Source organism: Lemur catta, chromosome 8, assembly GCF_020740605.2.
Source record: "Lemur catta isolate mLemCat1 chromosome 8, mLemCat1.pri, whole genome shotgun sequence".
Taxonomy (NCBI): domain Eukaryota; kingdom Metazoa; phylum Chordata; class Mammalia; order Primates; family Lemuridae; genus Lemur; species Lemur catta.
Genome location: NC_059135.1, coordinates 64943950 through 64953734, shown reverse-complemented (window position 1 = coordinate 64953734; position 9785 = coordinate 64943950).

Below are 9785 nucleotides of genomic sequence, written 5' to 3'. Positions count from 1 at the left end.
CAAGAGAATCCCTTGAAGCCAGGTGTTCAAGACCAGTCTGGGCAACATGGCGAGACTCCTGTCTCTACAAAATATTTTTTAAAAAATTAGCTGGGTGTTGTGGCACATGCCTTTAGTCCCAGCTACTCAGGAGGCTGAAGCAGGAGGATCACTTGAGCTTGGGCATTTAAGGTTGCAGTGAGCTATGATCACACCACTATACTCCAGGAAGACTGTGTCTATAAAAACAAACAAACAGACAAATAAATAAAAGAAACTTTTTCAATAATTGATAGTGATAACTGTACATATAAGGGAACAGACAAAAATATATAAAATATCTGTTCCTGGTGATATAAAACATAAGACACTGGCAATCATCAATCATTATTATGTTTTTCGGACTAAATATTACCTAGTCATCCCTGACTTGCAGAGGAAGAGACTACAGAATAGCATTTCTCTCTGTTGCATAAAAGTTTGTGTTTGCAACTTTTCTGATGTTTTCCCTTAGCGAACTAGTACTTCAACTTGGCGGTATTGATTAATGTAATACCACTAGTTAAGACACCAGTTAAAGAGGTTAAGTAAGTATTTAAGGTCTGCTTCTTTCTCATCACCTGCATAACCTTCCTCTGGGTTACACCCATTAGAACTTCTGTATTTGTCTCTCGCTCACATCATTTCTTCTCTTCTACCCAATTATTTTACGTCTGCACTCCTTGGGCAAACCCAGCAAATCAGTCTAGCCAGGTTGCAGTGTAAGGACTTCCTAGAAAAATAGCATTGGCTTAATGACTTCCCCTGTTCATAGTTACATTTAATTCCTGTTTGAGCTAATAGTACCAGGGGACTGATGTCTGCATCCTGTAGCAAATATTCCCATCGTTTCTTCCTCTCCACTTAAAAACATTCTTTAGCTCTTACTAAAGTTAAGAGCCCCAGAGTTCTTTGAGTGAGTATTGTATGTGCTATTATATGGATTTTATCCATGTACCAGATTTTGTTTAAAGTGTATATTAATCTTGCCTGTTATATAAACTAAACATCTGTAATTTTCCATATGTAATGATACCATCAAGGGAGGAAGGAGTGTAAGAGAAGGGGAAAAATCATTATAAACAGAATGTTGGAAGTGTATGTTCAGGGAAACTTGAACCTATCCTCCCAGGAATATAAATATTAAAAAAGAAAAAAGAAAAGAAAAGAAAAAGAAAAAAAGAATGTTAGGCTAAGACAAAGGAACTTAGACCAACTGTCTGAAAAGTTAAAGTCATTGGTCTCCTTGAATTACATCATTAACCCAAGTTGGGGTGTTCAGGGCCATTCCAGTCATGGTCATTGCAGCTAACCACCCAAGGAGCATAACTGCTGTCAACCTGTTCTTGTTCATTTTTAGCACCCAGGCTTAATTAGCCTTCAGACAGGAACTTGACACTTCTTTGACACACTTAAAATGTATTGGTAAAACAATTCTCCCCAACATCCTCCCTTGGTGCCCTTTGCTAACACGAAGTGTCCACCATAACTTTCCCAGAAGCAAGTGAAGCTCCACCCAGCTTTGACTATGGAAAGCAGGGCTTTTGGGTACTGCCGTTTTATGGTCTCATTTGAATTGTAGTGGGCAAATAGGGTGAGATAAAGTCCAAATAAACTGGCTCTGAAATCCCCATGCTTGTGTCGATTTATTTGGCCCTTTGATGTCTGTTGTGTTTCTCTGTTGGAATGTTTCAAATATGCACTTCAGTCACCCATAGAAAAAGCTGCTAATGTAAATAGACGTGTGCTTAGAATGGGCTGTCATCTTAACCTTCCCAGAGATGCAAAACCCATAAAAACACAAAGGGTCAATTGGAATTACCTTTTCTGTTTCTTTTAAATATGAGAGGTTGCAGAGTTCAGATTGCCTTTTCCTTCTCGTCTCTTTATTTATTCAGGTGACTTAAATTTTGGCTATTATAAGAGGGGTTGACCCTCAACTTTAGGACATTCCTCTTAAAATTAAGTTTTGACTTCCACGCCTAACTGATTACTTTAGGAGTACTTTTTGAGTCTTTGATACTTTATCTTCACAGTGATTTTCATTTTTAAGAAATCTACAGGAACACAGAAGTGTGTTCTCAGAAATACTTGAACTCATGTTGTAAATGCTATTTTCAAGTTTAAAAAAGTTTTATCATAAAAGTTTTATAAAAGAAAAAAATTAAGAGGCAAGGAAAAAAAGTTATCCACAATCTGTAAGTCACACAAATACTACGGAAATAGACCTAATCAGAAATGAAATGAGGCACTGACCCCTCCAAGTGCAATCAGGTTGGTATGTTGAAGATAGTGTGTACTAGAACCCATGGTACTGCAAAATTTAACAGACTGCCTTTTATATGTAACATTATATCACAAGTATTTTTAGGTACAGTATTCATAAAAGACAGAATTATATTCCTTCAGGTTTATAATTTTTTTTAAGACTCCACATAGAGAAATAAAAATCTGGCTATATTGTATCAATATCTCCAACTTTGGTTGAATACTTAAGATCTTATCATTAACTAGGTAGTAGAAGTACGTGACAGTGTAAAAACTACTTTCAAAGCTCATCCTTTCCTTGCTAAAAATTACGCCTCTTGTAGAAGTAGGTCGGTGGTGTGCAACCATGCTCTGTTTGAGACTTCTAGATAGAATTGTTCTCTCTGGCATGCTTGAGTGCATACTTCATTTTGAAAAGTGAATCTCTGTCAAAATTAGTATATTCAGAGCAATAATAAAAATAATAATGCTGCTAGTGAACTTCTCAAAATTATCAACACTCCTTAGAAGTTAAGGGTGAGAAGTATGTGATAGTGCAGAGAGCCCTTTAAAGCACTTAGGTATCACGCTGGGTGACAGGAGCCACTCTGAAGCGCTCACTCGAAGGGTTCTGAGGAACAGAAATAGCATATGCTGCCCCTCGGCTTTATGGTACCGTCTGTCTGACTCACTTGGCATCCCTAGTACCTCCTTCTCCACAATCTCACTGTCGTCATTTTTGTTTCTGGTCTTGTGGTGATCAGTTTTGAATCCTTGGGCAGGTTAGTTCAGTTGGTCATCTCACTCCACCAGGGAGGCCAAGGAAGTATGACCTCATTAGTGGCCATCATTTGGCTTTGTGGAGAGAGGTCTTTCTTGCAGTAATTGCTTTCCTCCACTCTTTATTTTCCTATTCCCTCCCACCCTCCAAGGTTGTCAGTTTGTGAGCAGCTCAACATGTTACACTAGGAGGCCAGGGGAATCATGAAAAAGCATCGATTTTAGAATCAGATGAAACTGAAATCAAGTCTACATATCATTAATAGATGGGACTCCTGGACAAATTACTTGACCTGCCTAAGCCTCAAATTTCTCATCTGAAAATTGGAGTTAAATGATATCAAATTTGTTGCGAGAATTAGATAAGTGATATGACACATAGCCGGCACATAAATAGACACTCAGTATTGCCATTTCTCTGATGGTCATTGGTGCGATTTGCCAACACTTTCTGGTAGGATTATACTTCGTGGCCCACTTTTGGTTACTCAGGGCCATGGGACTGATTCCAGCTAATGAGTTGTGGGCAAAAGCAACACATACTTGAAATTGCCAGAGCAAGACCCTTTTTCCATTTTGATATGGTGACTGGCAAGGTTCAATACGATGGCCGCTCCCTCAGCTTGGGTTCCATGGCAATAATGAGGAGCATGTCCCTGCTAACCGGTGAAGGACTAGTGGAATGAACAAGAAACAAATTTTATTTTCAGCCACTGAGATTTTGGTGGCATTGTTCCTGCAGCATAACTCAACCTATCCTGTTGCTTCTGTTGCTCTCCTCTACTTGAGCAACCAAGTGTAAAAACTGAGTAAAAAGGAACATCATTTAATCAGTGGTCTGAGGAGATGTCTGATAGGTTCTCTGACTTCACTCCGGTCATATGGTGAAGTCATATTTCCAGACTGAAGCTGGAAATAGCTTTGCTGGTGTTGAGGATGGATCCATGTTTCACTCCAAGTAGAGTAGCTTGGGGAAGCAGAGGTGTGAGGGCAAGCTATTTATGCTGTCGTATACTAACCCTTGGGAAAATCTTGAGAAATCTTCTAGGGCTTTCATGTATTTCAGATTTCCTCTTAGGTGAATCGACAACATTCTATTCTCCCCACCCCCAGCACCAGTCTTACTTAGAAAGCATTAAAATGTTTCTGAGCACCAAAGAAACTAATCTATTCTTTTCATAAGTAAAAATAAACAAAGCATCTCATGGAATGAGCATTTCTTTCCCCCAAATAAAATTTAATTTTGAAAAACAACCCCTTTAGTTAAACTATTTAAATGTTCTATACCCTCCCCTTCATAAATCTACTAGATTTATTAAAAAAAAAATCTCCTTAGAGGGCTAGTCAAATATAAGCTAACAGCAATAAAACATTACACTAGAATGTCAAATTCTATTTTAACAAATGTTATTACTACCAGTGTCTCTGAATAATGTTTACCAGCCCTAGTTGATAACTGATAACTTTATGCAATTTTTTCCATAGCTAAATACCAGAACAATAATAGTGCTCAGTGCAGTGACAGCTGATTTATAATCATGATACTTTATTTTACAAAAAAGTAACCTTTATTAAGGTGTTGTTATTGGCGGGCAGTGTGCTGAGTGCTTAGATGAGGATTGCATTCAACTGCAGATAACAGAACCCAACCACAGCGGCTTGCACAAATGGAAGTTCATTTTTCTCATATAGTAAGTCTAGAGATAGGTAGCCCACTATGGGGACAGCTGCTTGAGAGTCATTAGGGACCCAGGTTCCTCCCAGATTCCTGCTCTACCATCCTTAGCATGTAGCTTTTGTCCTCTTGGTTGCGAGATGGTTGCTTTTCTTCCAGGTTTCCCCATTCCAGACAGAATGAAAAAGGAAGGGCAAAGAGCTGGGTCAGTCCCTTTTTCATCAGAATCTGCCACTTTCCTGGAAACCTCTCCCTGTAGAATCATACGATCTCCATAGCTGTAAGGGAGTCTGCAGGTGGGAGTAGTACTTTAGCTGGGCACATTGCCACCCCAAACAAAATCGTATTTCTGTTAATAAAAAAAGGAGGGTAGAATGGATCTTGGATAGAGGACTACTAATATCTTCCATTGAGCTTTAAGTGCATTCTCAGATCTTTACATCAAAACTGTGAAATACTGTTCCACGCACCCCCCCCGCCCCATTTTATACAGGAAGAAACTGAGGCATAGAGGGCTTAAATAACTTACCTAGCTGACAGGTGGCAAAAATGGAATTTGAAGCTAGGCGTCCTTTGGGAGATGATTCGTAAGTAATCATAAAAGGCAAAAATCCAAAGTTGGTCAAGTTTGGAGATTGGTTCTGGGTACAGCCAAAGTCTCTTGGGCAATCTGCCAGCAGGTCCCTATGGGACACAGTTATGGTGTCATACATTCCCTTCTGTAACCCCATACTCTCAGACTCCAAATAGTCCTAAGGCAGCTGTGACAAGCGTCTGTATTAGCTTGCTAGTGAGGCAGAGTTCATGAGTCCAAACAACTTGGCACATCAACTGTTCTCAGCCAGATGGTGGGTTGGGGGAGGGTGAGTCAAAGGTGTGGCCTTTCTGCCCTCTGGGCTTAGGGCACAGGTTTCACACAGGTATAAGGCACTTCAGGTTCAAGGACAGAACAATAAATATTTACAAAAATTTAAATAGTCATTAAAATGTGAAGTTTTTTTTATACTCACCCTGTTATCTTTATTCATTGTTTCAGTTAACTTTAATAGCTCCTGGCCTTTAGTAAAATATGTGAAGTATAGCAACAAGAAGAAAGGCTCCGCTCAGGGAAAGAGAGCAGAGGCTGGGAGCCAGCCAGTGTTCTCAGGTTGTAAAATAAAATCTCTAGACCAATTGGACACTGGCCTCGGGCCATGGCAGTGATTAATGCCAGAGTTGTAAAAAGTGCTATGGTGGGAATGGCTAGCCAGGTTGTATTGTGTGTACGTATGAGTTGGTTTTTTTCTTTAAAGCAACTTAATATGAAACACATAATTTTCAGTTGTTTTGGAATCTAAAATAAAATTAAAGACTCATTTACTTTTCTTTTTAAATTAAGAACTTAAGTAACTTTATGGAAGAAAAGTAGCCTAGGTAACATTAAGCTCCAAACCAATTATATTACTCCAAGTCTCCTCTGACCTTTGTTAATAAACATTAGTACATTTTTACACAGATGTAATTAGTGTAGTAGTCATACAGTTCTGGGGTCTACTTTTTTCACTTAATCTCATTTCATATGAACATTTTCATACTTATTTGAAACATATGTTCTTGGGTTTTTTAAGCTTTCGAGTATTCTGTTACATTGATCTGCCATAGTTTGCTTAATTATCCCCTTATTGTTGGGCATATGGGCTGTTTTCATAGTGTTGCTGTTATAAATGATGCTACTTCCAACATTTTTGCACAAATTTTCTTTTTTGCTTTTAGTTTCTTAAATTATATTCCCCAAAGTGGCATTATTTAGTCAATGCGTATAAATATTTACTTATCTCTTAACTGTGCTCTGTCTGACTTACATCAGCAATGTAGAAATAATACCCGCTTTTCCACAGCACTGGAAGTGCCAATTATTTACCTGTTGTCTCAGGTCCACACCAATCCTGCTATATGCTGCTTCATAATGCCGGGGCTAGGAGCCTGCAAACTACATTTCCCAGACTTCATTTCTACCTGGCTTCCTGTTAGGTTCTGCCAATAGAGGTGCCAGCAGAAAATAAGAAAGTGGAAGGAGGGCAAGCCATACTTTCCCTTCTTTCTGCTTCTGGCAGTCTCTCTAGAAGTGACTTCATTTCTGGATGCCCTCTCCCTGGGGTTCCCAGAATGCTATTTGGCAGTCCCAGTGACACAGTGAGAAGTGCAATCTTGTGCTATTGTAGTGCTACCACCTCCTTTTTGCTCTGCAAGCTGCTTTCTTTCTGTCCTTGTTAATCTCAGGGTTACCTACCTTTCCTTTTTTGACTGTTCAGTTCTCCCAGCAATATAGTTTCCTGTATTAAATGTCCTCTCTTTGAAATACCTACCCTGATTTCTAGTTTCCTGACTGGATCCTGATTTATAAGCTGAGTCTTATAATTCTAATATGTATTTTATTAGGTTACTGTGAGAATGATGGTACCCTAAAGTCTTATTTTGCATTTTTAAAAATTGCCAGTGGAAACTGATTTTTTTTTAAACTGTAAACATTTCATTGATTTGTATAATTGTTTGTTTTTGTTTGTTTTTTGAGACATGGTCCCTCTCTGTCACCCAGGCTGGAGTTCGGTGGTGCAATCATAGCTCACTGTAACCTCCAACTCCTGGGCTCAAGGGATCCTTCTGCCTCAGCCTCCTGAGTAGCTGGGACTACAGGCACACGCCACCATGTCTGGCTAATTTTCTATTTTTTTAGAGACGGAGTCTTGCTTTGTTTCCCAGGCTAATCTCGATCTCCTGGCCTCAAGCAATTCTCCCGCCTCAGCCTCCCAAAGTGCTGGGATTACAGGCTTGAGCCACTGTGTCCGGCCAGATTTGTATAATTGATTTGTAAATTTAAATCTATTCTTATGATCTTTATTCAATTTTTGTTGGCTTATTTTTCAGTGTTAACAAATATAGTAGGTTGAGTGGTGGCCTCTAAAAAGATATGTCCATGTCCAAATACCTAGAATTTGTGAATGTTACCTTATTTGGAAAAAAGGTCTCTGTGGAAGTAATTGAGTTAAATATTTCAGAATTAGATCATCTTCAATTATCTGGGAACGAGCCATGAATCTACTGACAAGTGTTCTTTTTTTTTTGGTTGGTTGGTTTTTGTTTTGTTTGTTTATTTTTTGGAGACAGGGTCCCTCTCTGTTGCCTGGGCATGAGGACAGTGGTGTATAGCTCACTGCAACCTCAAACTCTTGGGCTCAAGTAATTTTCCTGTCTTGGCCTGCCAAAGTGCTGGGATTACCGGCATGAGCCACCAGGCCAGGTAACAAGTGTTCTTATAAGAGAAAGGCAGAAGCCAGGTGTGATGGTATGTGCCTGCAGTCCCAGCTACTCGGGACAATTGAGGCAGGAGGATCCCTTGGGCCCAGGAGTTAAAGGCCATAGTGTGTTATAATCGCCTCTGTGAATAAGCACTGTACTCCAGCCTGGGTGACAGAACGAGAAAGGCAGAGAGAGATATTTGAGACAGACAGAAGAAGAAAAGACATGCACACAGGGGGAGAGGACCATGTGAAGATGGAGCCAGAAACTAGAGTTATGAAGCCATAAACCAAGAAATGCCTGGAGCCATCAGAAGTTGGAAGAGACAAGGAAGGATTCTCCCTTTGAGCCTCTAGATAGAGCATGGGCATGTTGGCCTTGCCAACACCTTGACTTTGGACTTCTGGCCTCCAGAATTGTGAGAAAATAAATTTCTGTTGTTTTAAACCACTCAGTTTGTTGTAGCAGCCACAGGAAACTAATACAAACATTATACAATTTCACTGTTGGTAAAAACTACTTTTTCTTTATTTCATTTGTAGTATTCAGAGTACTTATACATTAAAAGGGGAAAAGGTCACACAAATATGGCCATTAGATAATTGGGTTTCAGATGCTTTTTACTTGTATCCATCTCTCATTTATTATTTGTTCCTACCTTTTTTTAGGTGAGATTTATTACAAGTTGTTCTTGTTCTGTTCTTTCTGTTTCATTTTGCTGATGGCTCTAATAAACCTTGTAATTAGACCTCTGTGTCATTCATGTTCAGGGAAAAAAAGCTCTATTAGCTTCTTATTGACCCAAGACTCTTATAATTAATTTAACTTTGCCTATCTGTTTTTTCCTCCCAATTCTTCTTTTTCAATTTTTAATCCATCTATTATCCTGTTTTCTTCTCTTTCTTTTACTTCCTGTTGTACCAGTGATTCCCAGCCTGTTTTTTTTAAATTGTGGTAAAACAAACAAACAAACAAAAAAAAACCACATAACTTGGTTTTTTTACACATAACTTGGTTTTTTTTTTTTAAACCACCAAAGAGTCCCTTGATTATTTGCCCTCATATTTTTGTCTGCAACCCATATTTGCCAGTCATGGTGGATATTTGATGGCCCCTCGCCTGAATCCAAACTTCACAGAACAAATCTCTTTATTAGAAGGATTTCTTCTGTAAAAATTGGATTCTGTTAAAAGGCCACACTCTACTGGGAGACTGAGGTGGGAGGATTGCTTGAGCTTAGGAGTTTGAGACCAGCCTGACCAAGAGCAAGACCCCGTCTCTACTAAAAATAGAAAAAATTAGCCTGGCAGTAGTTTTTCCATGCCTGTAGTCCCAGCTACTTGGGAGGTGAGACAGGAAGATCCCTTGAGCTCAGGAGTTTAAGGTTGCAGTGAGCCACAATGAGGCCATTGCACTCTAGCCAGGGCAACAGACTGAGACTCTGTCTCAAAAAAAAAAAAAAAAAAGCCACACTTAAGGATCCAGAAGGCCACATGTGGCCCCAAGACCTCAGGTTCCCCACCCAGCAGTCCCCCAACAACCCTCTGTCATTGTCATTGGTTTAGAAGTGGACATTTGATCTCAGGTGGTCTGATCAGGGTGAATTTCAGGACCCTTGCTTAGCACGTTGGGACAGGAATGTGTGTTCTTTCCTACTGGATATAAAGAGGAATCGCATAGCCCAGTTGCAGTTTCCAGCCATATCACATTCATAGGGGGAATCGGCGTTAGGATGAAGGATGGAGGTAACATTGAGCGGAAGATGGAAAGAAAAGGAATCCTTGATGGC